The 25,817-nt window shown below is 36.3% G+C and overlaps 1 long non-coding RNA gene across 2 annotated transcripts in view; it reads right to left on the reverse strand.

Annotated features, from left to right (window-relative positions):
* Positions 1–24,599, reverse strand: part of LOC109453077 (uncharacterized) — a 232,091-nt gene extending 207,492 nt beyond the window's left edge. For both annotated transcript variants that reach the window (XR_016019201.1, XR_002138239.3), the window contains exon 1: positions 24,322–24,599. This is a non-coding gene — a long non-coding RNA (uncharacterized LOC109453077). The remainder of the gene's footprint in view (positions 1–24,321) is intronic.
* Between the last annotated feature and the right edge of the window lie 1,218 nt (positions 24,600–25,817).

The following is a 25,817-nucleotide window of genomic DNA, read 5'->3' on the forward strand; positions in this document are numbered from 1 at the left end:
TAAAAAGATCAGTAGTTGCCAGAATGGGGGAAGGGAGGAAGGGAGAAGGATGAACGGATGGAGCACAGGGGATGTTTAAGACAGAGACACTATTCTGTCTGATACTGTAATAGTGGATACATAATATTATGCATTGGCAAACCCCATACAAATGTACAACACAAAGAGTGAACCTTAATGTAAACTATGGACTTTAGCTAATAATAATGTATCAATATTGACATATCAATTATAACAAATGTTAACACACTAGTCAATGCAAGATATTAATAATAGGGGAAACTGGAAGAGGGGGAGGGGCAGGGAGTATATAACAACTCTGTACTTTCTGTTCAATTTTTCTGTAAGCTTAAAACTGCTCTAAAAATAAAGTTAATTAATAAAAATGTTTGATTGCTAAAAATCTTTTTATCAAATTTCAATTAAGTAAATTAATAAAGTGGAAAGTTACTGGTTGGATTTATTTGGTAAAATTATAAAATTGAATAGTGGATATTCCACAGAGAGAATATCCTGTAAAACACAATGTTAATTGAATAAATAACTCCTCTGCATACACACACACACACACACACACACACACACACACACACACAGGAGTCCATATGGTCAAATTAAGGCTCAATGAAGACAATCAGGAAAGTAGATTTTGCGAAAGAAGGAGGACAGAGATTCTTTTAGCAACCTGTTAGGGTTAAATTAAAACTGCAGATCCATTGTATTTTTATGTTTGTTAGCCAACTGATGTCTACCATGCAATTGAATCTATAGTCTTTAGAAGTCATTTGCAGTTGCCCTTAAACTTTAGCTATCCTCTTTGAGTCCAACAACTAATGAGACTAAATGGGGTCAGCAGTAAAGAGAAGTGATTCTGGGAATGCGGGGTTGGAACAACACTATTAATTGATGTGCTATTGGTCAGAGGGCCCTACTCAGAAGTCATCAATGGTTAAATGTCAGCCTTGGGGGCATATTGAGTAGTGGTCCTCCAGGGCTTAGTTCTGCACCTGGTGCTGTTTAATGTTTCCACGAGTGACTCCAACGTGTTTCTTAGGCTGGTTCATAGTCTTGCAAAGATAATAATTCATGATCTATGTAATATGGTGGAGAAATAGAGAGATGTTAAAACAGGGTGACACACAGAAGGAAAGTGCAAGGAAATTTATTTTAGAAAACAAATTCCCTATATATAGCACGGAGTGGCCCTGCTATGAAATCTCCTGCCTTCATTTCTTTGGCTGACAGATGGTCCCTAAGTGAGCCTAAACATGGTCTCTACTCCCTTGAATGAAACCATCTGAGACAGTTGCTGGATTGGGTCCCCATGAAGAGGGGGGATGGACTGGCCCTGGGAAAAATCCTCAAATGACCCTGACATGTAAATTGGTAAAGTTTTTAGTCTCCACATTATACTGTTAGCTGTGAGTAATGGAGGCTGCTGGTATCTCAATAAGATCAGCTGGGATAAGAAATGTTCATAATGCCCAGAATTATTTTGATGACAGAAAGTAAAACATTATAAAAATTGTAATGTTTTAATTGATTAGCTTATAAAAATATATTTCTCATTGCTTAAAAAGATAAATTGTCTACAGCTAGAGTTTTATTTTTTTAATTGTACCAGGCTTATTAGTGACATAATAACAAGTAGCACAGGAATTCTGAAAGTGAAAAAAAATAATCATATGACTTATTATGGACAAAGAAGGCTCCACATTGGAGCTGGGCTTTGGAAGGAATTAAGTATTTAGAAAAACAAGAAAGGGAAATTTGTCTAAAAATACTAATAAAAAATATGCTCTAAGGCAGGACTTCTGAAGCTTGGCACTATTGCTCTTTTGGTCTGAATAGTTCTTTGCTGTCGGAGCTGTCCTGTGCATTGTAGATGTTTAGCAGCATCTCTGGCCTCTCTACCCAAAACATGCAGTAGTGCTCCCTCAGTTGTTAAAATCAAAAATCTCTCGCAAATGTCCCGGGGGTGGGGGTGGGGGGTGGGAGGGTGGGCAGGAACAGGAGGACACAATCACTCCCGCCCATACATACACACACACACACACACACACACACACACACATACAGACACACACCATACATACACATGCACATATACACAGAAACACACACACACACACACACACTGAAAGCCACTGCTCTAAAGGAGAAACATTAGAAATCCAAAGCTCTTTTCCTAAATGAAAATGTTAAACTACAGTAAGATTAAGTAATTTTGTCAAAGTCAGCAAACAAGTAAGAGGTAGATTCAGGATTAGAACCCAGATCGTCTGGCTCCTAATTCAGGCTCTTTCATAACTTAACTGCTGCTTTGAGTTCTGGAGATCTGAACCCAGTCCAGGAGAGCAGGCTTGGACACTCGGTTTCCAACAATAGCAGGACCATGGGTTAGCCTTGAACATACTGTTGGTGATTCCTATGGCCCTAGAACCCCCACAGGAGCTGGGAAGACGATATACTTGGAAGCTCTCAGGACAGAGGTTCCTTACTACCTAAAGCAGGATAGTGAGAGGAAAAAGAGGAGTTTGTGGAGGCAGTGAACCCCCAAAGCTGAAAGTAATTTGAATTCACTGTTGTCATTTCAGGAAATCTATAGCAGATCAATGAATGTGTCAGGGGAAGGAGGCCTCCCCACCTTGCAAATAAGGTAATAAGGTCCTCCATTTGTTATGTAATCATATACATAATGGAGTTTCCATACATTAATCTGACCCACACCTCAAACAAATTTGGGTGAACTCTGAAAGCCCAGAGATTACAGTGAAAATAAATAAATTGAATTTTGTCAAAATTTAAAATTTTAGAGCATCATAAGATACCATCAAGAAAGCAAAAAGACAAAAATAGAAAGAAAAAAACCCCACAGAATGAGAGAAAATGTTTGCAAATCATATATCTAATGAAAGACATATCCAGATTACATATATAAATCCTTATAACTCAATAATAAAAAAGACAAATAACTTAAAAATGGGCAAAGGACCCATAGAAGATAGACAAATGGCTAACAAGCACATAAGAAGAGGCTCACCATCATTAGGGAAATACAAATTAAAACCATAATGAGATACCATCTCACCCACTAAAATGGCTATAATTGAAAAGAGAGACAATAGCAAGTGTTGACGATGATGCAGAGAAACTGACGCCCTCATACATTCCTGGAGTCAATGTTAGTTGGAGCAGTCAATTTGGAAAATGCATTGGTACTTTCTTAAAAGTCGAATTTGCCATACCACCCAGCAATTCCACTCCTAGGAATCAACTAAAAAGAAATTAAAATGTCCACATAAAAATTGATATACTAATGTTCATAGGACTATCAGTCACACCAGCCAAAAAGTAGAAGTAAGTCAAATGGCTATCAACTGGTGAATGGAGAAACAAAACTTGGTACATCCATACGATGAACTACTATTGGAAATAAAAAGAAATACTGACCCATGCTACAACATGGTTGAACCTCAAAATCATACTAAGCAAAAGAAGCCAGACACAAAAGAACACATATTGTATAGATCCATTTATATACAAATGTTCAAACGGTCAAATATAAAAGACTAAGTAGATTAATCATTGTGCAGGGCTGACAGTGAGAACGGGGAATGACTGTAATTAGGGGTGTTTTGCTTTTAAGGTAATATAAATATTCTAAAATTACATGGTAGTGATGGTTGTACAACTCTGTACATATACTTAAATTCAATGAATTGTGCAACTAAATTGGGTGAATTTATGTTATATAAATTATATATGAATAAAATTGCCTTTAAAAATAAACCTCTTTAAGATAAATGAAACAGCAAGCCACCCTGGAAGAAAAGAGTCACAATATATGCCTGACACAGCTTGAACCTCACCCCCAAAAAACTAGGTAAAATCTGTTTTATTTTTATTTAACAAGCATAATGAGTAAAAGAGGTAATATTACCTTCCGAAGAGAACATTTCTCATATGCATCATTAATATGACACAACTAATATTAGGTGGGGACTATAATATTTAAATCAAATGCCAGGTGGAGGGCTAGAAGGTTTTGATAAGCGTTCTTTATTGCAGTGGTTATAATTATAGAACAATTTATACCCCATATCAGTTAGTTTTTAATAGTAGTGCCCCCAAGGGAACCAAAAAAAAAAATGTGTGGCTGAAGTTCAAATAGCAAAACATTGCACCAAAAGACTACGGGGGGGAAAAGCATGATTTCAAAGTGGTTAGAGAAGAAGGTCGCCAAACAAGTGGTATCACTGCAATTTCTTTGCAAATGCAGAGCATAAAAGATAAGGGGAACATAATATGCTACTGTGGGTAGATAATAACAGAAGAAAAGAAGGTTCATTGCTCTGTTGAAAAGCTCCTATGAGTTTTGATTGTTGGTGAGGCATGCAAGGGCTTCCTTAACATGACGATAACTTACCTTTCCAGTTTTCCATCTGATCTAGAAGTGCCACCCCACCCTCTGTGTGCTCTGGACTCTCACTTCACTCCCTATGCTCTGTACTGTCTCCTCCTCAACCCACCACCCATTTCCTTCAGCATGCAATGTCCTTCCCCAATCTTCATGTCTTGAAATTCTACTGCATTTTCAACGCCAAGCTTAAAAGTCCCATTCTTCCATCAAATTTTCCTTAGATCCCCTTTTTACTGGAAATAAGTCTCAGCACTTCATAAATTTCTCCTAGCATGTATCCTATCTTTATGTTACAGCTCTCTGTGCAACCGTCTTATTTCCCTTCAGTATTATAAAGTCCTTCAGTTAAGCAGCCATGCTTATTATCTTTATAATCCCACCTAGTTCGTGCCTTTGGAAAAGGAAATGTACAAAATAAGGAGTAAAGAAGATTCCACGTTGAAACAACAAATCAAATCTACCAAATCTATATCTCATATCAGTTAGTTTCTAATAACACTGTCCAAAGGAATCAAATCAAATTACCATATTAGAATTGATAAGAGGTTGACTCACTCCATATTTATTATAATTACAAAGAGGCAATAGTGCCTAAAAAAGTGAAAGAATATATTTTAAAGATGAAAATAGCAAAAACCATAAGTAACTCTTTAAAAGTTCTTATACAAATTGATTTAAATTATAACATTATTAAGGTGTTAACTATGTAATAAAATAAATAAATCTGGAGGGCTTGGAAATACCAACATAAAAAACATAATTATTCCACATAAAGTGATAGTTCCAATAACGGCATTTAACAGTACAGATAGAGGAAAGTTTTATGATAGTGAAAGGAGACAAAATATAAGAATCTATTCGTTGTAAAAAGAAAAATCTCTTGAGAGGTATACATTTACTGCTTCAATCAGTCACTCAATCAAGCAAACAACCAAAATATTCAGTATACTATATGCCAGAAATGTGTACTAGGTGTTGAGGAAACAAACAAACAAACAAAAACTTCATAAAGAAAACAGATATATTAAAATGTGACTGAAATAAAAAGGTAGATATATTTGAGATTCTAATGTGTACATAGAAACCCAAATGAGCATATAGTCAATGCTACCTTTGCACTTAGAAGAGTAGATTAGAAACAGCTTTATAAAGGAGGAAACCCTTGAGCTGAGTCTGGAAAATCTTGAAGACTAAGTAGGCTACCCCTGGTTAGGGGAATGGGGAGGAAGAAAAGGGTAGAGGCTTCTTTCAAGAAGGAAATTAGGAGTAAAAGCACAGAAGTAGGGAATCACCAATGTATCCTGGGAACTACACACAGATCACTATGTCAGGGGAGATGTAGAAAGAAGGTAGTTGAAGAGGTTTGCCAAGCTAAGAAGTTAAAACTTTCGGCAATGTGGACCCTTTGAAGAGTGTGAAGACCGTTTGAAGAGCGGGTGATATACTGGTACATTTACATTTCTGAGGAAGCACTTTAGTGAGGAGAAAGATGAATTAGAGGGAAACAAGTCTAGAAGAAGAAATGCAATTATGAGACTCATACTCTAGTCTAGAGATCAAGGAGCCATAGCATGCAGTAATGAGGGTGACAGATTGGAGATATATTTAGGAAGCTGATTCAACAGGACATGATGATTGATGGCAAACGGAGAATAAGAGACAATGAGGAGTCAAGGTTTTGGGCTAGGCAATTGGGGCACGTCATTCTGTGTTGTAGGAAAAATGTAAGAAGGAGTGGTTAATGGGAAGATGATGAATTCTATTTCGGACATCTTAGATGTGAGGAAAATGTGAGACATCTACATAGCAATTTCAGTAGGCAAATAGATTAATGTGTCTGGAGATAAAAGAGAGGTAGGGCTGGAATTAGACATTTAAGAGTCATCGCCCTATATTAGTTCATTTAGTCCCTGACCTAGGGCGAGAATTTCAAGGCCAACGCGTAGAGTCTGAAGAAAACTGAGACTTGGAAAGAACTTTAGGAAACTTCAAGCTTCAGATGACATTCAACCACAAAGTGGAAGAGACTGCTACCTCAGAGGAAATGCACACCCATGTTGGCCCCTGCAAGAATTTTATTCCCCCAATCTAAGTCTAGTAGAACCCTTGCTGACTCTTCTTTATCAGCATTTTAAAAAGTGCTGCCATAAAAAAAATTCTCTTCCTGCAGGCTTAGTTCTTTAGGAGCAGGTTATGGACAACTTTATCTCTCTTTAAGAAAAATACTGTGGAAAATCCCCTGGCACAAGAAAGAAAATGTGCAAATGCTACTATCCCCATCAGAAATATTAAAAGCATGCCCAAGCCTTTTTTCTGCTACGCTAAATTTTTAAAATACTGCATGCTGTCAATTTAACTAATCTATTAAAAAGCATTCCTAAAGAATCTGCCTTTTGTAATTACCACACTGGTCTGACTGCATGTGCCACCGGAAAGTTAGGCAGATAGGAAAAGCCATAAAAACTGGTCGTCTGTCCAATTGAAGCCCTAAAATCACATGATTAATAATTTTGGAACTGGAAGTGGTTACGTACCACAGAAAATTCCTGGCTCACCACTCCTATTCAACACAGTACTGGAAGTCCTGGCCAAAACAATTAGGTAAGAAAAAGAAATAAAAGGCATCTGTATCAGAAAAGATGGAAAACTGTCTCTGTTTGCAGATGATATGATAGTATGTATAGAAAAATCCTAAAAACTCCACACCCACACACAAAATATCTGTTAGAACTAACATACGAATTCAGTAAATTTTGCAGGAAATTTTGCAGGATACAAAAATCAGTTGTATTTTTATACCTAACAACAAACTATCTGAAAAATACAGAAAATAATCCCCCTGTATAACAACATCAAAAATAATAAAATACTTAAGAATAAATTTAACGAAGGTGAAAGATTTGTACACTGAAAATTATAAGACATTGATGAAATAAATTGAAGAAGATACAAATATTCATGTTCATAAGTCCAAAGAATATTGTTAAAATGTCCATACTACCCAAAGCCATCTATAGATTTTATGCAATCCCTATCAAAATTCCAATAGCATTTTTCACAGTAAAAAAACTCTAAAATTCATATGAAACCACAAAAGACCCCACATAGGCAAAGCAATTCTGTAAAAAACAAAGCTGGAGGCATCCCACTTCCTGGTTACAAATTATAATATAAAGCTATAGGAAGCAAAACAGTATGGTGTGGGCATTAAAACAGACATAGACCAATGGAAAATAATCAAGAGCCCACACATATATAGTCAACTAATAGAGCTATTATTCAATGGGGAAAGGAGAGTTTCTTCAATAAGTGGTGCTGGGAAAATAATATTCACATGCAAGAGAATGAAATTGGACCTCTCTAGTTTACACCACACACAAAAAATGAACTCAAAATGGATTAAAGACTTAAATGTAAGAACTGAAGCTGTAAATATCCTAAAAGAAAAGATAGGACAAAGCTCCCTGACATTGATCTGAGAAATAATTTTTTGGAAATGACACCAAAAGAACAAGCCATAAAATTTAAAAAAGAAAAAATAAGGGAGTGGGACAGCATCATACTAAAAAGCTTCTGCACAACAAACCATCAGCAGAATGAAAAGGCAACCTACAAAATAGGAAAAAATATTTGCAAACTATATATCTGATAAGGAGTTAATATTCAAACACATAAGGAACATTTACAACTCAACAGCAAAAAAAAAAACAACGCACAAATAATCCCATTTGAAAATGGGTATAGACATTTTTCCAAAGAAAACATACAAACAGCCACCAGATGCATGAAAAGATGCTCAACATCACTAATCACCAGAGAAATCCAAATCAAAACCACAATGAGATAATACGTCACACCTGTTAGAATAACTATCATCAAAAAGAGATAACACATATTGGCAAGGATGTGGAGAAAAGGGAACCCTTGTGCACTGTTGGTGGGAATGTAAATTGGTATAGCCGCTGTGGAAAACAGTATGGTGGTGCCCCCCAAAATTAAAAATAGAACTACCGTATGATTCAGGAATCCCATTTCTGGATATGTATCTGAAAGAAATGAAACCCCTATCCCAAAGAAACATCTGTACCCCTTATTCATTGCAGTATTATTCACAATTGCCAAGACATGGAAACAACCTATGTGTCCATCATCCAGTGAATGAATCAAGAAAATGTGATATATGTATATGTAAAGACATGAATATTATTCAGCCATGAAAAGAAGGAAATCTCGCCATTTGCAGCATGAAGGAAACTTGAAGGCATTATGCTGAGTGAAATAAGTCAGACAGAGAAAGACAAATAACTGTCTGTTCTTACTTACATGTAGAATCTTTAAAGAAGCCAAATTCATAAAAACAGAGTAGAATGGTGGTTACCTGTAGCTGGGAACGAGGAGATGTTGGCCAAAGAGCACAAACATCTCTTTGAGGGGAGGAATAAATGAGATAAATTTAGCACAGTATCTGGCACACGATAAACCAGTATTAAATATTAGCTATTATATGTTAATAATAGTTAAATAGTTGATTGTATAATAAAATTATACATTATAATGTTATATAATGAGCTAAATAAGACAAGTTCTGGGGGTCTAATGAATAGCACATGACTACAGATAACAGCACTGTGTTATATACTTGAAAGTTGCTAAGACAGTAGGTCTTAAATGTTTTCACCACACCAAAAAAATGTGATGGATGTGTTAACAATGTGTTAACAAATATGTTAATCATTTCACAATGTATATGTGTATCAAATTATTACATTTTATACCTTAAACTTACACAATATTATATGCCAATTATATCTCAATAAAGCTGGGGGGGGGGGAAGAAGATTCCTTAAACCATTCCTTCTGAACCACCATAGCCATAAAGAATGCCACAATGAACTCATCAAATCATGAAAAGATGTACCTGTTTCATTTTTATTATTTACTCTTTGGATACCTATTTTTGATATCTTCTTCCCCCATCTGACCTTAGATCTCAGATTAACCTCACTGGGCCTGATCCAGCTACTTCCTCACAGGATCTAGCTAAATTTAGCTAACATCCTAATGAAAATCCCTGGGTGGCTTCAGTGTGCTTCAACCTTGTCAAAAGGCAGCTGGGTGCATATTGATCAACTGGGAAGCCCTAGGGCTCCAAAGCCACAGCGGAGGGATACTAATAGGGTTGGGTGAGACCACCCCAAATAATTATATTCCTTAGAAGCCAGAGAACATATCTCTGTAATTGTTTCATTCCCAGAGCTTTGCAGAGTGTCTGACACTCAGTACATACTCAATAAAAGTTCGATGTGGTAAAGGAATAAAATCCTGCCATTCGAGACAACATGGATGGACCTAGAGGGTATTATGCTAAGTAAAATAAGTCACAGAAAAACAAATACCACACAATTTCACTTATATGTGGAATTTAAAAAAAAAATCAAAAGAACAAACTAAACAAAAACAGACTCATAGCGACAAAGAACAAACTCATGATTGCCAGAGGGTAGAGCAGTGGAAGGACGGGTGAAAAAGATGAAGGGCAATATAGTCGACAACAGTGTGATGACTGCACAGTGACGGACAAATGGTTACCAGGCTTAGTGTGGATGTCACATCGTAAGATAAATAAACGTCACGTCACTGTGCTGTACACCTGAAGCTAATATACTATTGTATGCCAATTACACTTTAATTTTTAAAATAGTTAGCTGAATGAATGAATGAATGAATGAATGGTCAAGCGATGACAAACAAAGTTGCACTGGGACCTTATGGTAAGGGAGCAGGAATCTGGCTTTCCCAACATTTTCTCCCTGAATGGACTTGAAATTCCAACAAGTGTGACTTTACTGCAGAACAGTTCAACTAAAATGTATGGATCTTCAAAGTCAACTGAGCAGTGCCTTGCCTGGTTTGGATGTGCACACACCTATGGAGGTGCTCAAGCCCCAGGAAGCGGCTTGGTGGGAAGAACGTGTGGTGGAGTAGGCCTTACCCCACAACACCCTCCTTCCCGCGACCCTGCAGGAGCCTTGCTGGTAGGTGTCCCCTCTGGAGTGACCCGGGGCTGCTCAACTTTTCAGCTTCTGTTCACAATTTTCATGCTTCAAACTTCTTCATTCCTGCATCAGGAAGACAGTCTGTCTTTTCCATGTCAAATATCTGCTCTCCATAATGAACTATTTTTCAAGCACCAAATTCCGTTTACTTTATCTAAATCAGTGATGTCATAATACACAGTTTGAATTTTAATCCCTGGCATTTTTTTACTGTCCTAATTTTCATAATTTTATATTTTATGGTTTCATTCTGATTAGTCTTCCTATTTGCTGAGGCATTTTTCTTTTCTTTCTTTTATTTTTTTGGTTGTCATTTTTTGTTTTGTTCTCAAACTGTTCCTTGCTCTGCAATGTTTTTGTTGTAAGTACTACTCTAAGAAATTATGTTCTAAACTATGTTATTTTAGTTCATACTTCAACCTTGCATGATAGATATCATTATTCCCATTTTACAGATGAGAAAAAGTGACCAGAAAAATTAAGTAATCTGTCCAAGGACATATAACTAACAAAGTCAGAAACCAAATCCACTCTCTTCTAAAAACACAGGCAAATTCCTTTTTATCCGGCATCACTGAAAATTAAAAATAAATTTGGAATAAAATAAAAAACATCAATCCTCCATGTGAGATGATACATATACAAACACGTTCAGAAAAAGAAACCAAAAGTATTCTTTTGGTTTTACGGTTCTTTTTCAAAACAGGAACTGAGGGCTTATAGGTAAGAGACAAAGAAAGGAATATTCAAAAGCTATTTCTCGAAAGCCCTGAGCCAGGCCTGCTTAAAACAGGCATCCTGTGCCAGAGTTTGAATCTTCAGTTCTTTCTGTAGTGACAGTTTTTATCTGAACACAGTTCTTCTGTGGGATTTATGTTCCTGTTTTGCCTAAGAGCTCCATGTCTCTCCTTACTTGTAATGGTTCGTTTTTTTCTCACTTGCAGCAGAGACAGAGAGAACTGGCTGTCAGAGAAATGGGACAACTGAAACACAGAACCTGCAGGCCCCAGGAAGGCAGGAGAGCGGCCAGGGCCAGGGCTCAGCATGCTTCAAACAGGAAATGCGTCCAAGGTTTTCTGGCACTCCCAGGAGCCAGGGACCTACAGTCAGACATTCATCTGTATGTGTCTTAAATTATGGTTCCGAAGGACCATTGCCAGTTGTGGGACAACCTATAGAAAACCAAACATTCACATTACTCCGCTCTTTCCCTCAATCTTTTATGATATATTTTTTATTTTATAAAGAGAGTCGTGTAATCAATAGTCTGTAAACCATAATAACCAATATATATTTATTGTGCTACATCTTCTGCGCCTAATTATTCACAGCACAAATGATTTCCATTTAATGACCATTTAGAGCCAAAACAAGACTGAAAGTTTCTCAACTATAACCATCACTGACTAAAAACCTAAGTATTGGTCAATCTTCCTAGCTGCTTGCTAGGAAATTATATTGCTGAGGACATTTTTTACAAAGGACAAAATTTGGCTCCTCAGAACAGGCAGATAAAAAAACAGATGGATTTTTATCTATTCATTCAAAGTGGCGGGGAGGGGCCAAGTGATTTGTGTGTTTTGTGTATCTCTATTGGAGGACAATAAACTGATGGAGAGGGTTTTTTAGGAAAAGAAAAGCAATCTCAGAAATAAATCAACAGCCATCCCTTTGGATGCCAGCTGACCTGGATGGAGATTTAGTGCTAGACTTAAAAGGCTTTGTTTACAGACAATTAAAAACCACATAAATTTAAACTGTCAAAAAAGAAATGGTTTCCAAAGCTTCTAACAACCCAATAGCCACCGCTTCAGCCCTGTGCAGGAAAGACCCAGAGGCAAATACAATGCCACTAACCCAAATGCCTGTGGAGATTGCCAGGAAGCCAGATCCTGCTGCTTCTGCTGCTTGCTACTGCTATGGAAAAACCAAAGCTTCAAATGTAGGTTCTCTGAGTACTAATCAAACAACTAGAAGTCACCAGACTACCAGGGGGGAGAAGCCCACACCAAAGTATTCCACAAAGTGTGGCATTACTGCAATTAGGCCTTCAAGCAATCAATGTGTTTGAAACTTTTGTGCACACTCCCTTTCTTCCAGGGAAGAACTTAGATTTAAAGATTAAAAAGTGATAACAACACAAATGGTTGTAGGATTTAAAGCTTGAAATATTCCACATTTTTCTTATCTGTGTATTTTACTCCTTCCCATCAGCCACTGGGCAAATGGACAGAAACCTCAGAAAACAGCGGCTCCACAGGAAAAGAAAATAAACACCACCCTTGCATGTTTGCATCAATATTTGGTACTGAAGTTGATGAATAAGTAATGACGCGTAGGTGTTGATAACATTTATACACATCTCTAATTGGTTCTGACACAGGTGCTCCATGGAGGATGAGGTTTACAAGCCGAACACGGTCAGGCGAAAGCCATGGTTTCGGGCTGTCCCTCACAGATGCAGGGTTCTGCACCTGTGTTTGAAGTTGCTCTTTCATTTCGTTTCTCTGCAGAAAAGCCAGGCATGATGTTCAAACTGGGAGCACCTGTGTTTGGGGCCAACTTGGACTCTTTTGTGGCCTGAATGTGGTCTCCTGGATTCATTACTTAAACGTAACAAGAAAACTTTTTTTTCCTTGGAGTTTTGAAACTTGGGATTAAAATTATGAATACACACATTAGTCTCACTACAAGCCCAAGCATATGCAAATTGTGGTACCGCGTGCTTATGTTATTCAAGGACTTGGGTAATAAGACAAATGCTATTAAAAATTGGATGAAGGCTGAAACCGTGCTCATTTTTGTTTAAATCGCAAGGCAATTTTCTTATGTTAGTGATGCAATATTTAGGCACCAGGGTCAACTACCAATTTAATACAATCTTATTATATTCTAAGCTAAAGACAGAAACTGGACAGCATCTCCAGCTAAATTAAAATTTGGAAGACTTTTTTTCTCTCTAATAAACTGACAACAATATTGATAGATTCTTCACTCTCTGCTTAATTGGGTTAAGAACATTAAAAATTCTCCAGTTTGAAATAATAAGTCTTTTGCAACCGTAACTAATCTTTCATTCCCTAAGGTTCGGCCAGTGACAACTGGAGGCAAATCAAGAAGAATTTATCACTCAGAATCATGGCCACAAGTCTCATTAAAAAAATTGCAGGGAGAACAATTAAATGGCATGTTTAAATTCTTTGGACTTGGCATTGGTAAATCTGAAGGCTAAGAATATTCATTATGTAAATCTATTGGTTACTTTAATTTTTTAGTCAAATTTGTAACATCTAAATTATATTTTTAAATCAATTGTTTTAATGTTTAAAAAAACTGCAAGGGAAAATAATACAATTGGCTATCTTTAAAGAAATAAAATACTACTGTCTGACCAAAATTCTATTGATAAATTATGCTGGCAACAGCATTCTGAAGAAACAGATTCATTATTTAGAGTTTAGATTCAAGAGCAGAGGTGTCAATCAAGTAATAATGTGTTAAGTAAATATTGTAGCAGGAGTACAATAAAGAGGTTATGCACAGATAAAAATATTACATTAGTAACGATTTTGGACAAATAATCCCTGACTGTAAAACATTTTCAAAATTAACACTTGTTTTATTTTTTATCAATTAGCTCAGGCTTTGATTTGAATTCTCCACCCTCTGGCGTCAGGAGATGCCTTTTCTTTTCTTTAAACAAAGGATTATTCTTCCTCAAAAGGGGTTTGTCTAGTTCTTTTATTGTTTTATGTCACACAAGGGAAAAATGCTTTTGAGGCATCACTACTGAATTTAGCAAGGACGAGAGTTTACTGCTATATAATCATTAGTCAATGCAGTAGCTGAAACCTTAAACAAAAGAAAACAAACTACAAACAGGCAAGCATCCCCTAAAGGCACATCAGAACACCAGAGAGGGGCGGCATGGATTTCAAACAAGGTTGCCCAAGCATGTGCTAAATATTGCTGTTCTTGACTTTAAACTGCACCCCAAGGAATACAATTTCACCTTCTATTCTGAAACAATACTGAGAAGCAGGGGGGAAAGAATATAAAGGGTTTAACAAATGCACTTTACTCCAACTCTATGGCAACTTTGTGAAAATTATATTTCAAACCTAATAAAAATCTCTCAGTAAAAAAGGGTCCTATCATAAAGCTATTAGAAAGCAATGCTTAAATTGCCAGGGTTGGTCTAGCCTGAGCCATGCTTTGTTACTTCATACTAACCATCACCATCTACAGTTACAAGTCTATAACAGAGCTGTATCCTGTTAGAAATTTTGGGAAAGATTTGCAGCAAGACTTCTTGCTTTGAAACAGACTGATAATTTTCATATCAGCTTCTCAATGATGAGGGTCAGTATTAAAACTTGCTATTGTCCGTTCCTAGAGCAGGCTAATGAGGAAACACTGCTTTGTGAAAACAAACACATACAAAAAAGTGTGAGCAAGAAAGAGTACAAAGGAAACAGTAATGCCATTTTCAAAGACAGGCAAAATTTGGAATATATTTCACAGATAGAAACCCATGTGTTGGGGAAAAGCTGTAGTCATCGCTTACAAAGTATCTTTTATATCACATTTTTTCATTTAAACTATTTCTTTAAATTATTGATTCCGTTCTCTGGGTTGTATACCTGTGTTTTCTTTTTAATTACTACAGTTATTTTTGTAGTTTTGTTGTTATACATTCTTACTGATTAAAATAGAGGTAAAGTTAATTTCATAATATAAAAGCCAAGCTACACTGGTTTCCAGTTAGCTTTATCAGGCTCTGTCAAAGCAAGGCAAAGCAAGGAATATTGTATTAATCACAGCAATATGTGTTTTTACTACACATTCCCAAGTCTTATACACATTTCCTCACTCTGTCCCAGCCCCCAAAACAATTCTTACTTTTTCAAAATAGTTTTCAAGTAACTACAGGTCAATCAGATATCTTGTAGCTAATATAACAATATGTAAAATTCTAGATTGTGTTGATTTTCTTGGTTTGGAGTATTATGTGAAAAGAACACAATGGGCCAGAGAATAAGAATTTATTAGCATTTAACTCTCAAAATACCCAACCTAAAATTCTTAACAAGATAAAATATCACTGAAGATAGCATTGATTATTGCGAAAACTCATGGATTTGGTTTCCACCATAACATTCCTGTCTGGGCTTGAGATTTTCATCCTATTTTAATTTACATAAAAATACATTGTATGTCCTGGAAGACCCCAAAAGGTTTATTTCCTCCTAGTCATGTCATATTTCCTTACATTTGGTTGAAAAATTGCATGAAATTGTCTGACTGGGAGCTGCAGAGGTAGTGCCTTCCTGAATTTATACTTTTGCTCCTCCAAATTAATTAATTAATAATTTGATAAGTTGATGAAAGCACTGCCTATTTCAGATTTTATCAATACTTGGATAGCCTCCATTAGATATTTTTTAAGAGGAGGGGCTCAGATTCTCATCTGGTCCCCAAACCAAACCCCCTCTTTCCATTCCCCACCCCTTGCTGGGGTCAATAAAAGTCTTTTAATGAATGAGTGAATCAATCAATGAATTAATAAATGCCCCACCCAAGAAATGATGAAAATCAAAGAACAGATAAAATACTTGGAACTTGAGAAGACTCTGTTTGGAGGAGAAGAGTTTAAACGTTTATATCCCTCCCATATTTTCCTGAAATAAATCAATAAATGATAGAGACAGTCACATTTTAGAAAGAGTTCTGATATAAAATTGTGTAGTAAAATTTATTTTGAATTGAATCCCATAGTATAGACATCAGCTGAAAATAATGATAGTAGCAAACTTTGTACAGAATGAAAATAATTATCAGAATCATTGTTTACCAAACCTGATTTTATTTTCCTTAGCGATCTGGATATTGACATTGTGTCTAGACATGCACAAAAGGTGGGTTGAGAATTGATCAAATGCCAGCTACTTACCTGCAGCAGGTACATATTTCAATTATCTTCCTGCCCCAAATTACCCTTTTAACCCACAGTGAGGATTTTTGCCTAAATGATTTAGATTGCCAAAACTCTATTTTATTTATGCTCACCTAGGGATATCATGGTGATAAAAGATGCTTTCTGTTCCAATAAAAAAGAGTCTCCATCTTTTGTTACTATCTAGGCAAAAGTTATTCTTCATCACCAAATTCAAATAGAACTTTTACAGATAAAATCAGAAATCAACTTTTTGGTCAGAGTACTTTTCTTGTGTAAGCCAAACATCTTCGTTTTCAAAGTGTCCTTAAAAGATCATAAAACTATTATTACAATGCTTGCAAATCTGGCTTTTTTTTTTTCATAAGTTAATGATGTGGGATGAGAGATATTTCATCTTTTATACAGTTATTTGACAGTGATGAATTTAATTCATTCTATCACATTGAATGATACATTTATATTCAGCATGTAGTTTAAAATTTCATAAATGATTAAAGCCCCTGTCGTTTTAATTATAATATGCAGAGAGCAGCCAGAACTTATTTGCAAAGAATAATGTACAAGTCAATAAATTTGGTGAGTACTCCTGACAACATATAAATAATGACTTTATACGTATAACTACCTGTAGTTGAAAACTAAATAACAAAGGTCCATGTTAGAGTCTTTACAAACAAGCTGATCTAGCTTTCTACATTAAGCTCTTTGAAGTTCTAATTGGTTGCATTAAATTGAAAACACAATCATGCAATGGCATTACATGAGTAGTAAGCCAATTTCAACCTAGAGTCCAGCTTGAAATAAGTCAGCCCTGGTGATGTTCCCACCCCTGGACCTTGGTTTCTGAAAAGGGCTTTGAGCACCCAGAGCTACCCTAGCATCACTTAAACCAGGAATTGTCAGATATCCCAGATAGCCCACAACTCAGGACCACATTGCCCCACTGCCACTACCCACTCTCAATTGTACACTGCCACTTACAGCTAGTCATTTTCATAAAGGAAAGAGCTACCTTCAACCCATTTATTCATTCGTTTAGCAAATATTTACTGGGCATCAACTTTGTGCCAGGCCCTACTCTACCCTCTGAAGTTACAGTAACGAACAAGACAGGTAAAGTCTGACCAGAACCAAATTAGTCTGTCTTGGGTAAAGAATGAAAAAAATCAAATGATCTAATTTCATGGGTGCTATGGGTTTACACAGAATTGTAAGGTATGACGCAGTTCCTGTTGGACCTTACATCCCATTTATTTTAGTGCGTTCCTCTCCACCTCAGAATTCCACTTCAACACAAGAAATTAAAATGACACTGACAAAGCAGACAGCCAGTGCCTGCATCCTTCTTTAGGTTCAGGAATAACTGAGATAATCTAATTATTACTTTATACTGCTTAGTGATTCAAGTGGGCACAATGCCATCCCTCCTCGGAGGGGAATCTGAAACCATCCCTCACAAGAGTTCAATTGGAGAAGCAGCCATCCGTGTAAATCCCACAACCTTAGCACAAGGAAGGTTGGTCTTGGCCAAAAAATCTAGTAGTTCAACCTTCTTTCTAAGATTATAAGCCAAGTAACAGAGGAATAGACCAGAACTGAGGTTTCGACTTGGGCCCAACACAAAGCATGTCATGGCAGTCCTCATTTAAGGTCTATGCTAAGAACAGAAGGCAGGCAAGAATCTGAAATGATACTATCATATCACCTTCATTTCATTTCAAACATTTGTGGATACATTGTATGATCTCATATCAGGCAACACTTTTCAAGATCGTGGAAGCTCAGTTTATGGGAAGTTTTGTCTGTACTGTAACTACAGGTTTGCAGCTACAGTTTTATTGCAACTGGTCCTTTGGACAGTTGTATTTCCCAGATGAAAGGACAAAAAAGGAAGAAAGAAAAAAGGAAAGAGGGAAGGACACACAAAAAAAAAAGGAAGAAAAGGAGAGAGGGAGGGATGGAGGGAGGAAACCACTTACCTATATGGATTCCAAGCCTCTAACATGCCAATTTTACACACATAGAGAAACTGTTAATATCTCACAGGTCACAGAAGCATAAAAAGAGAGAAACATCTCTGTGATGCTCTAAGTAAAAATGCCTATACCCATTTTGATCCAGCTCAGTTTCCTTCATCTCTTCTCCTCGCCTACAATTCCTCACTCCAACCCTTCCATTCCCCACACCACTACTGAAATCAAGAAGAAATCCTTGTGCCTGTCTTAGAACTGAAATACAAAAGTCAAACTACAAGCCTATTACCAAAAGAGAGGAGGTAACCACCATCCCTAAGTTGGGTATCTGGTAGAAACAATGACAGACCTTTAACTAGAGTGCTGCTGTGGAGTGACAGCCTAACGAACTGCCACCTAGAATCTCTTAGGGTTAATAAGCCACCTGTCTTGTAAGTAGCAGTCATATTGGTCTTTGAAGCCTATCCCAATACTTAAACTCTTGATGAAGTTCTTACTGTGCCAAAGGAACTTACTAACAAAGCCACTGAGTCAATTTAACCTAGGGAAACTGGACCCAGTAGACCAGGCTATCAGAGTTTTGTGTTGAGATAATTACTGCACTAAAGAGAGCATATGGGCTGTCAGAGCTGGCACGTGGCCTGCACCAGCTGTTACCTGGGCGCTTTGGAAAACCTACTGAACAGCATTTTGGACACAGCGCAGCTCTGTGTAAGTTTTCCAAGGCTTCTACTGGGAGATCTTCATAATAAATTTATTTCCTGTATAAGGGAGGATTGTACCCAGTAACGTAACTGGAACAAGCATGTTAAATTTTTCTGGCACACCGAGTATCACTGGCTAAAAGGGAAAAACAATCTGGGACATAAACAGGCACAAAGCCTGCAAAGCCAGGAATAATCAAAACATTAACAAGAATAGGTCCCCTTGTCTTAAAAAATTAAAAAGGTAACTTGAACACATTGAGAATTTCCTTGAAAACAATTGATACCTAAGAATGCATTTAAAATACTATCACAGTGTCTAGCACACAATACATGATAGCTGCTATTTTTATTATTATTATATTATTTATCATACCCAGTGACATAGTCGGGATTCCTGATCTGCCACAAAGGAGACCATTCTGCTAGCATAGCTGCTAGAACAATTTTACCTCAGGAAAATATTTTTTCCAAGAAAGGATAGCAAAGTGTCAGCCAATGAATGCCTCCTAAAGACAACAACTTTCATTGGTATGTAGCACATTTTCCCCAAAAAGACCCTAAGACTTGACAACTATAGTATCCATGACTGACCCTGTTGAAATTCAGTGACCTCTAAAAGTACCCTACAACCGCAAACCACAGGTCATGACAAATGTGACGATAAACCAAAGAAAAACAAAGGGGTAAAATAAGGTTGTTTACACTAGAGTTTTCATATAAAAAGACAAATTTCAAGAAATATAACCAAAAAATAGGACATTCCTCATTTAACTTTAATTCCAGTACTAATGTTATCACACTTGCAACTTAGATTCCACTGATCTATTCTAAAAGGATGCTTTTTTTTTTCCCCCTTCAAGAATGTTAGGAAGACTAACATTGGGCAACAAGAGAGTCACTACTAAAAAGTCACTAAAACATTGATGCAATGTTAGTATCCAAGCAGACAGCAGCCTGGATTTTCATTTTTAAATTCAAACTGTAACCTCTTTGAAAACAGAAATAGAATGAACATGTCAGTCACAGCTTTTCTCCACCTGTTTGGGAAGGAAAGTCAGCTTCACTTCAAGGAAATAATTTAAAGCCAAGTTTACTTACAAAATAGGTCTTGTTCAAGGTTTTCTTTTGAGTCAGATCTAACACTTAGTCTCGATTAAGTGAATTTACTCTGAGAAAATACACCGCAGTTGAAGACAAGCTATGGAGGCATCAAATCCAGCCTCTTTTGTCATATTTCTAGAAGGACAGCTGATTTGGATGCCCAGACAAACAAAGGCATGTTTCAGTGGAATGGGTGCACGTCCAACTTGAAAAAATTCAGTCATTAGATTTAAATTTTTAAAATGGATGCCTTAAAAATATTCAGGACATTTAGTAAATCTACCACATAACATCACAGTAAGTGCATCACTGCCTTATATTTTGCAAGCTTTAGCAAATAAAAAAATCCCCCAGAAGAATCTTAATTCTTATCTATGGAAAACATTAAACTGCTAAGCGCTAACAACTGGAATTAGTCCTTAAATCTCTAATGAGAATAATAAAACATGAGTGCAGTTTGTGCTGTAACTTGATAAGGCCTGAATTTACTTGCTGTTAGGAAAAGTCACTGATCCAGCAGTATGGCTTTTTACTCCCTGAGGTACGGGAAACAGTATCTGTCCTCTAGGAACCTCCTCTGCGGTAAGCACTTCTTATCTGAACTATCAGAGGACAGAGATAGCAGGGTAATATCTAGTAACAGCAGCTTTATGAGATGATCCATTACTGATTTCAATCAATCGCAGGCAGGTAGTTCTCCTTAACCCGTTCAGAGCAGATCTGACCCCCCACCACAGAGGACCCTCAAACTCTCTTTGGAGACTGCCTGTCTTCAAACTCCCAGGGAAGACATTCATCGCAAAATACCCCTTTTTGTCTTCGAAACCAAGCATCTTTTTAAAAATCTCACCGCTCTGACAGACTGTAGAATTGAGGCTTCGGAACAAAAATTGAAATCCAATTGTAGTTATAATGATCAATTCCAGGTTCGCTCAGTAGATGTACATAGCAGGAGCTTAATGAGCCTATTAGCAATTTGCTAAGACCCAACAACTTGCTCTGAGAAATACGAAGATGAAGCAACTCCTTCTTTCTACACTTGGGGGATTTTGTTAAAGACATGTTTGCTGGGAAGCTGTTACCACTGCTTATAGGCACAGATCAGCATCAGTGCGAATGGAGGAATGTTTAAAAGCAAAGTAAGCCCTGCATTTCAGGAATTAAGTTAGCAGGGATGACAGATGGGCATATGATATTAAGTTTCATATGTTCTAAATGAAAACTGTTCTTGACTATCTTAACACTGGGATAAATATAGTGCTAAAAATAGATGTCAGGCTTATTTGCACAGTCAAATGAATATATATATATATATATATATATATATATATATATATATATACACACACACACACACACACACACACACACACACAGATGTAAAATAATAGATTTTAGTGTGTGAAGGGGACTTAACTATTATCAATTTACCCCATAATTTACAGAGAGGAAATGAAGGCATTGAGAGATTCAATAACTTATCCAAGGTCACAACTAGATTTTGACAGAATTGAAATTTTCTAATACCTGCTAATACTTTTTCTAGTATATCTTCCTGTTTTTAAACAGAAGTCTTTGTGAATATATATAAGTTCACATACATACGACATTCTAGCATTTTCTGGATTTCAGAACTAATTCAAGCTATGCACAAAAACAGTAGTCATGTATTAAATATTTAAGATTAGTTATGTTGGCTTTTGGTTGATGTTTTATTTCCATATCAATTAGATTTGAATACATTCACCTTTTCACTCAGTATCAGGAGTGTAAAGTGTCAAAGTCAGACACATACAGAGAAAAACAAAATCTGGTACCAGCTATGCAGGATTTTGAATACCATCCCTATTTCCCCCCCACATAATGTTGCCTTCAAAAACGGTATAAATATTCAAACTTCTCCACTGTTACTCAGTTGTTAATTCTCAAACTCTGTGAACTCAGTGAACTTAGTGCTGACACTCAGAATCGTCATTTCATTTTATTGCAATAGAATTTAATGAAAACATGTAAACCACAAGGCTTCTGACAGTTACATTGTACAACAGAAGAATGCTCCCCCCCCCCTTTTCTCAGATCAGCATTTAAACACTTTTCACTAATGCAACTTTTTAAAAAAGAAATTATTAACATTTCCATTCATTAACGGCATCTGGCCCACTACAACACTAAGAACTGATTTTTCTTTTTTGTATTTTGTGGTTTAGAAATGTATTGATACTTAGACACGCAACAAACTAACAAGAAAAATGTTCTTCACCAACTTTTCTGCTAGAGATACACTTTCTTCTCCTCTACCCCAGCTTCTTCTGCTATTTGTGTTTCTTTCAAGCTTCCAAACTCTTTCACCTGATCATGTCCAATTGCTGAAGTGCAAGCGACCACCTAGAGAACCATAATAATGGGCTCCCCTTGAGAGAGCCACATGGGGCTTCTGCTCGTGCCTTTCATGTAGAAACGGCATGCAGGATATTTTATGATTCATTTTCCCCGTTTTGATAAGATATGAAAGAAATATCAAAAGAAATTCAGAGGAATTTCCATTTTCTCCAAATGAGATGAGGTACAAGGAGCTTCTACTTAAGAAACATGCTTTTTTTTCCCTGGCATTCTGGGTTCATAGAGAAAATTATTTTTACTGCAATCTTTGTTCGATGTCTGAAAAGAAGACTCAGTATCTTTTTGCATTTTTATCATTTAAGATGAAATCATCTATCTTCATGAATTTAGTTAAATGTAAGAACTAAGCAAAAATGATACTTAGCAATTGTTATTTTAGTAAGCACAAATAACCATTTGCTTATTGAATTAGTAAACTCAAAAATGCAGCAGGAAACATAGGACTAAAATCTTTAATGTGTCTCCAAATTAAAGATACTATGTTCATGAAGCATGTAATACTCTAGCAATATATTTTCAATATGTTGGATATTCAGTTAATATGAAACAAATACTTTTTATGTGACATGCATAATTATCTAAATACTGTATCCAGAGGCTGCAGGTTTTGTAGAAACAGTCCAATAGCCTCCTTCCTCTGTGTTATTTAATCACATTTTCTAACAAATCTTCAAATGTCAAGGTTGCTCCTAAGATTTAAGAGATGGGCATTTTTATATTTTGTGTGATCAAATCACTTTGTCACGTATCACTTCAACATGCCTTGGTTTTGCAATGATTTTATGCATTCAGATTCCTGGATGTTGTAGCAATCTTATCAAACCATCACTTTAAAGAAAACCAGGATCAATGGATTTAGTATCACATATACCATATTTATTCAGTGGCCTAAAGCTATAACTCTCCTCTCCCGTCTTATCGTCGCTATGCTTAATCTCTCGTACAAGAATAGAAACCCTATATTAATATACTTAAGCCAAAATAACATCCAATTGTATAATCTTTGTAATCACTCTGTATGTGACTAAAAAACACATGCTGACAGCACTTTACCTGCTTTACCAACGACCTTGTTTATAAATGACTTATTATCAAATTTCAGGAAAGTTTGCTGTCATACTACCCTTGGTCAATTTTACAAAAAAAGATCAGTTCAGTCAGATGCCATTAGGACAATTCCAAGACATTTTCTAACAGACAGCAATGCATTATTCCTCTGCATTGGACGTTACAATCCCAGAAATTCCCACGGCCTTTAGAATGGAACACTTGGAAAATTTTAAATAAATCTAAATACGGTATTACATTTTAGTTGTCCTTCTTAACTCAGTTATAATAGCAAGGATGAGAGGGCAAGAATTTCAGAGCAATTAGGATCTTGGTGCACCAAATAAATTTTAAATGGATTTACTTTTTTACTTATTTGTTTATACTACTCTTGGAAAATTGATTGGAATAATAAATGTATTTCCGTCTGATTTTTGAATCATTTCCCTCACCCAACACAAGTATCATTTGTACGTTCACACAGAAAGGAAGATAAGTAATAATACAGTGCAGGCTCCAAGTAAAATCTAGCCCAGTACAGACAGCGTAATAATGATGTCATTAAGACTCCTAGCTGAATGGGATTCAGACAGAACTGTTGTATAGCTGCAGACATAAATCTGAAAGAACTTTTTGGCTACATTCTCAGACTTACCTTGAGAGATATTTAGGAGCTCCAGCAAAATGAGTTGAGAGAAATGCGCTCAAAAGAAGAAGGTATGCAGACTGCAGACAGAGGTGTAGGCCCTATGGGTGCATCCTTCTGAGACACACGAGGAAACAGTTTGTTAAATGGATAAAGACAGAGAAACAGTCTGAAGAAGAAGAAAACAGAAAACAAATAAACCTTAATTCTAGCACAAATAAATGAGAGAAAGGCAATTGTGGGGCTGCTCGAAGCCTTTTTGCCTAGCTGAATGAAAGCAATCCCTAAGACTGAATGGGTAATGAGATCCTGGCTCCTGAGATTTTAGCTTTCTTAATCATGTTCATAATTAATTCAAGAACATTGATAATTTCATTACATTCTTTTTGTCTTATCAATAAATGATGTGCCTGCACTTTTGGTCCTGTGTACAGGGAGAGGAGAGATGCTTTGGGTAATATTGCACTAGGAATAGTGGATATATATGCTCCAAAAAGGTGAAGTGGTAATTATTATCCTTGACCAGCCTTCTATTATCAGAACACTATGACAAGCAGCTACAAATAATTAATAAGCTTTTTATGCAGAAATGCAAAGCCTTTGAAGAAAAAATATGCTGCAAGTAGAATTCCTTACTGAAGATTATGTACATAGTATAACACACTCCTACAGAAACACAGTTTGAGATGGAACTTGCTAAAATGTCTGCATCACAAATACAAGAAGAAAACCATAACTTGTTTTTAAAATATTATTAAAAAAAAACTTTTCTTCATCTTAATGTTTTATTTAAAAAAAATATTCTGTGTCCTTCCAATTGTCTTCCTAAAGTCCTTCTCAGGATCAACCTACAAAGATGTTTAACTGAGCTACCCACTCAGTAAAACCTTCTTTTTTAAACCAAGACGGAAAGCTCTGTCATTATCTGTCAGTCATCATCAAAGGGGCCCTTTTCCTTTATGGTTTTCTATTCACCCCAATGTAAATCTTCACAAAGCCATCACTTATTACTTTCACAATCCATGTTCAAAGGTTTGAAGAGAATGTTTAATGCCACTTAATAGCATGAAACAGACCGGCAGCCTAGTCTCCCAAACCGTTTAGGTAATTAACACCAAATTAAAAACTGATCTGTAAGGAAGAGCTGCAAATATGAGAATTCTGCTAATTGGTAACAAGAATAACATTTCAGTTTTAAATACAAAGGGTGCTGCAAATAGACCATGCTCAAGTGCACACAGACCAGTGATAGACAGACTAACATATATTTTTTGTTGACCAATGTAGTGGGATAAAATTTTGGTAGCAGAAACCATTCCATAAAAATATCTTTGAACTAATGGTGCTATTAAAGATAAAAAGTAATTCATATGATGCTAAAAAGTATGCATGTTGGTACTTTGATCTGATCACTAAACAAAATAGTCTTTGAAAAGACACTGCAGAATCACTTAGTAAAGCAAGCTGTTGCCTGTGACATTGATATATGGGACAGAGATGATGTA

This window comes from Rhinolophus sinicus, chromosome 16 (assembly GCF_057876585.1).
Source record: "Rhinolophus sinicus isolate RSI-liver-muscle chromosome 16, RSI-T2T, whole genome shotgun sequence".
NCBI lineage: Eukaryota > Metazoa > Chordata > Mammalia > Chiroptera > Rhinolophidae > Rhinolophus > Rhinolophus sinicus.